The following is a 6,280-nucleotide window of genomic DNA, read 5'->3' as shown; positions in this document are numbered from 1 at the left end:
CGTCCACTGCCTCGCTCCTACTTCCTTTCTCTAAGGCTCCAGCGCCTCCCATCCTTTGGGTGGGGGCCTCTACTCGTTTTGGCCCTGGGAGTCTTTTTAAAAAAGAATTTGCCTACCGTTCATTTATCATTATAATCGGGTTAGAAATAGCTCCTTGTAGAGCCCATATGAATACTTTGGTGTTAAACACGAGAATTACCTTTTATGGAAGGTAACCCTTCCATTTGTGGAAAAGGTTGGAGAAAGAAATAACGACTTCAACCCCAGAAGCTACACCGCCTCTTCTTATCCTCCCCATTCACAGGCTATTATTCGCAACTCCAAGGAGAAGAATCCTGGAACTTGTTGTTATTATTTGTTTTGGTTGATATATTTGATAGGATATAATTTATTTGATTCATACCTGCTGCAGGAGAAGAGACTTCCAGGGATTCACAGCATATCGACAATACAATAAAACGTTCACTGTAATCAATAGAAGTAGCAACAAATCATACAGATAAAATGAAGACAAGCAGACCTTAACATACAATTTGAGAATAAAATAGATGGCGTGACTACATACCTCAACTATTGGCTACAATAATGCTGTTTTTTAATATTTTGCAGAAAGCAACTGGGAAGCTGATCAAATATCTAAGGAGAGACTTATTTCAGAGCACAGAGGCAGCAATAAAAAAAATAGTACTGTATCCCTCCAGCCACCTCACTCTGCAGAAGTGGGAGGCCACTAGGAGTTTTTCTCATGATTTACAAATTGTAACTAGATACAACAGTCTTAGAAACGTTTTGGTGTCAAGTCATATAGGGCTTTAAGATAAATTTAAGCTAAAATGTGCTAAAACAGCCATTATGATGTAATAGTTAAGATGCCAGTAGAGCAGCAGCACAGGAAGCCAGTGCAGGTTCTGTCCCAGATAATGCATGTTGCATAATCAATAAATTAATACTGCATTCTGGACCAGATATTAAAAGAAATGAATCTTTAATAGAATTCAAGTGTGCATAGTGGATAGGTCTGGAATGGTTGTAGTTTGTGAGTGGTCTATAGAGGCAGCTGTATGTCAAGTACTTAAGAAGTACCGTAGTCTAACCAGGTAGTGATGAGAACACAAGTTGCTGTTACTGGGTCCTTTTACTCCAGGGAAATTCACAACTAAAGTTGACTTTAGATCTTTCTGGCCATGCCTTCCAAGTGCTGTTGAAACAGGAGCTATGAGTTCAGAAGCAACCCCAGATTAAAGACCTGTTTTTAATGCATAGTGTCCATCCAAGGATCACACTGGTACTGATAGAGAACCCCAATGTAGCAACTTTGTCTTACTTGGGGTTTAGCTTTTAGCTCCAGCCCTTTGATCATCTTAGTTGCTCTTCTCTGAATGTTGTCCAAACTCTCAACATCTTTTTTGTGATATGGTGACCAAAAGTGACTGCAGTATTCCAGGTGTGGTCTTACTAGGGTTTTATAAAGCAGTACTAATACTTCACATGATCTTGATTCTATGCCTCTGTTTATACAACCCAGGATTGTATTAGCTGTTTTGGTTCCTGCTGCACACTGCTGGCTCATAGTCAAGTGATCGTCCACTAGGACCCCAAGGTCCCTCTCAGTGTTACTGGTTTCGAGCCAGGTCTAGCCCAATCTGTACTTGTACCTTTGATTTTTCCTGCCTAAATGTAAAACTTTGCTTTTCTCCACATTGAAACTCATTGGATAGGGCCCATTGTTCAAGTTTGTCAAGATCTTTTTGGATCCTGAGTTTGTCTTTTAGTGGCAAGAGGGTCTGATTCTTTCAAAGCAGGCTTTCAGTGTATCAACTCTAAGTGAGCTGCTCTATGGGACTGAAGAATTGCTGGGAAAGAACAATCTCTCCATTCTCCTGTTCAAAACCAAGGTCCAAGATCTTGAACCTGGGATAGTGTATTTTTTAGCTGCCAGTTCTCTGAACCTATGAAGATAAGATCAGAGAAGTGGCAAAAAAGAAAGAAAAGAGCCTGATCCCCTCTTGTAAGTGTACTATTATCTCTCATGGGAATGACAACAGAAGTGAGGATAGAAGCAGCTTTTTGCCAGTTCTGCAATCCTGGGAATCTTTACACACAGACACACAATGTACTTGTGTGTGTGTGTGTCTATTACACACACACACACACACACACAAACACACACACACACGGAAAATAAATAATTTATGTGGACAGCAGAGGGCAATGTTTCATTTTTTCTTAATCTTATAAATAAACCTTTTGTTTACTGATCTCTTTGTTGTTTCTCTGATGTAAATCTTCTTGTAGGTTCTTTTGATATAGAAATTGAAAACAAATTCTCTGATCTGTATAGGAGGCCATTGTAAAATATCCATGACAATCCTCTGCTAAAACACATGAATAGAACGAAGCCCATCATTTCTTTGGATGATTAGTTCCACTTTTAAAGTACTCTTGCTGTTAAATTTTACTTGAATACTAAAAAAAAGAAAAGAAAAAAGAATTCTATTCTGTAATTAAAACTATTATTCTGTGTTTTACTGGTTTAGACAATAAAGAAGAGACCTTGATTGCTTTCTCTATGACATTCTGTCAGGTACTTGATCCACACAATATGTATACTGTTAGTATTATTATATTATCTATAACTATATACATATTGCATTAAAATTATTTGAAAAACAATTTGGTGCAGCGGTTAAGGCATCAGACTGGAAACCAGGTGACTGAGTTTTAGATTCACTTTAAGGACAAAGCCAGATGGGGAAACCTGGGCTACTCAATTTTCAGCCCTAGCATGGCAAATAACTTTGTCAAGAAAACTGCAGGGCCTTGTCCAGGCAATCTTTGAGAATCAGACATGGTTCAATGGAAAAAAAAGAATTATTTGGGGATGAGGTGAGACAACAATATGTAGCAATATAAGTACAAGATGTAATTAGCATCATGCATCCCTGGTGTAAAAATACATACCTGAAGTCCACATTTCTAATAACTTTTCTGATAAAATTTATAATATATTTCGGTGATTCTGTTCCATAATTCATACTGACTAACCATAATTTGCTTTTAATGACATGTACATTTTCCTGTTTGTCAGTTTCCAGTAGGTTCACACAGTGTACTAAATCAGAATAGGGTTTGTTCATCGTTGGCTTAGCTTCATGTTGTGCAAATGTATTGCATCTGGCTTGCAAAAACCGAGACATTCATTATATGGCAATAAAGAGCAACATACCTTCTACCTGCTTCCTTTAGTATCATCCAGATTTCTGCAGCCCAGATATAGTATGCCTACTGTTATGTGAACTTAATCATTGTGATTTATAAGGAAGAGGCGTGGTAGCACAGTGGTTAGAATGCAGTATTGCAGGCTGACTCTGCTCACTGCTAGGAGTTTGATCCTGACTGGCTCATGGTTGATTTAGCCTTCCATCCTTCCGAGGTTGGTAAAAATGAGGACCCAGATTGTTATGGGCAATATGCTGATTCTGTAAACTGCTTAGAAAGTGCTGTAAAGCACTATGAAGTGGTATACACTGTCTAAGTCTAAGCGCTATTGCTATGTGAACCTATCAATAATATTTATTCAATACAGCATTACTTAATAAATCATGATTTAGTGTGATGTATAAATACATTTCTTAGTTTTTCGAGAAGTAGAGTTGTCAGGTAGTGAAATACTGTAAGTTAAGTATGGTATCTGCATCCAATTCATTACATAAAGAAGCAGAGAATTTCCCTGCATGTTAAATTGTATCATGGTACGTATATTTTCAAATAAATACAATGTTAGTCTTTTGCACAAAAATGACCACAAATAAAAACAATCTAATTTCTCAATTTTGTGATACATAACTGATTTTATTACCATGTAGATTTTTATGAATCATATCCATTTCTTCAAATTAATGTAATAATTTTATAATTGCACATATTAGTAAGTGGGAAGCTTTCTGAAATACTGAAAGTTGTGCCAAATAACACATGGTAATAAACTAAAATGACTGATTGTTAGAGTGAAAAGCAATCTTTATTTTTAGACTCTTGTGCTAAAGTATCAGAACAAAAATTTCATTAAAAACAAGCTACTTGCTCTTACTCGTAAGATTAGATTTCAAACCATAGCTTAACTGATTGGTTAACTGCTGGTTTGGGAAGGGTAGTATAAATTTAATATAATTAGATAGATTCTTCTCATTGACATATAGCTTTTTCTACTGAAGGATCTTTTATTTTTGCAAATACAATTTAAATATTTCATATAGCACCTGTTAGCTGAAATTCTCTGGCCTCAAATGAGAAATATTACCAAATGTTTTAGTCTCTAAGAAGCTGATCATGACTTATGGTATATGTTTGATATATAGGCAAGGAATTGAGTTGAAAGATCCCATTATTTTCCATGTATATGTACTTTCTCTGAAACCACTAAATATAATTCAAAACTGGATCATTCAGTAATATTCCAAGTTTAAATTTACTCCTATGAAAGTTCCAGTGTATTTTTGACCAACTGGTTAACTTGTATTTTTTAAAAGATTCAGGACTGCATAGAGCCATTGTTCATGTATCTTCACAACAGCTTTGTTAAATTATATTATGAATGAGTACTCAAACCAAAGCCATATAGTGAAGTTCATGGCTAAATGAAGATTTCAGTCTAGGTCTTTTAATTGAACTTGAAAGCTCTAGTTTGGCTGGGTTCATATATTTTCCTTGGTCATGTTTTGTTTAAGCACTGTTTGTTGAATAGTCTGCAAGTGGAAGGGTTACACATTGTACCAAGCTGTAAATGGTCTATAAAGTGGTTAGATTCATAAAATGTACTACATCAGCCACAAAATACAAAAAATATGGTTTGTGTCATATATGAACCATCCTTCGTACTAATATACACACACACACACACACACACACACACACACACACAGTATATATATCACCTCACACGTACAAGATTCATTCCAATTCATAGAGATCATAAGTAAACTAAACTTACAGCCCTGGGACCTACTTGTGAGCTTCGATGTCGTATCCCTCTTCACCCAAGTGCCAATCAAAGAAGCCTTGACAGCTATCCTAAATAAATACAACCCCCCAAAACACATCCTAGATCTGACCAACCACTGCCTATCTAACACATACTTCATCTACAATGGACAAAGATACAAACAAATGGAAGGAGCACCCATGGGATCACCCCTCTCACCTGTCATCGCAAACCTCTACATGGAACACTTTGAAACCCTCGCTCTAGAAAAATCCAACCACAAACCCAAACTCTGGCTCAGATACGTAGATGACACCTTCGTAATCTGGCCACACGGCAAAGAAAAACTGGATGACTTCCTCATACACCTCAATAGCCTACACCCCAAAATACAATTCACCATGGAAACAGAAGCTAACAATCAACTTCCCTTCCTTGATGTCTTAGTCTACAAGAAATCCAACGGCTCCCTAGGACACACTATCTACCATAAAAAAACACACACAAACCGCTATCTGAACGCACTCTCACACCACCACCCAGCACAGATCAACTCCGTAGCCAAGACACTCATCTCCAGAACAAAACACCTAGCTGACGAACAACACCTAAAAACCGAACTACACACTCTCACTAATGTACTAACAGCCAATGGATTCCAAAGAAATACGATTACCAACTTAATCCGAAGAGAGACACCCACAAAAACCCAAGACAGAGAACAAGAAAATGGCAAAGCCCTCCTCCCATACTTAAAAGGGACCACAGACAGAATCAGCAAGGTCCTCCAAAAACACAACATCAAAACAGCATTCTACACAGACAGAAAAATATCCACCATCCTAAGAAACCCCAAGGACATAATTGGGTTAGAAAACCAAGGAGTATACGAAATCCCATGCACCACCTGCCCCACCACATACATCGGACAGACCAACAGAAGAATAAGTGCACGCATTGAAGAGCACAAAAACTCACTCAGAAAGGGAGAACAAACTTCATCCCTGGTCCAACACTTTGAAGCCACGGGACATGAAATTGATTTTAAAAAAACCAAAACTATTGCCAAAATTGAACATTTTAACAACAGAATAATCAGAGAAGCCATTGAGATAGAAAAACGCCCCCACAGCATGAATAAACGAGATGATACCTCTCGTCTACCAGCCATTTGGAAACCCGCCTTGATTGACAGACGAAGCCCAACCACCAAGAATGATACCAGACCCAAACTCATGATAACATCACATGACATCACCACCACACAACCATTCAAAAAGCAAATCCGAACCCACAACG

This window comes from Vipera ursinii, assembly GCF_947247035.1.
Source record: "Vipera ursinii genome assembly, chromosome: 5".
Lineage (NCBI taxonomy): Eukaryota > Metazoa > Chordata > Lepidosauria > Squamata > Viperidae > Vipera > Vipera ursinii.
The sequence above is the reverse complement of the archived record's forward strand: the minus strand, read 5'-3'. Positions refer to the sequence as shown.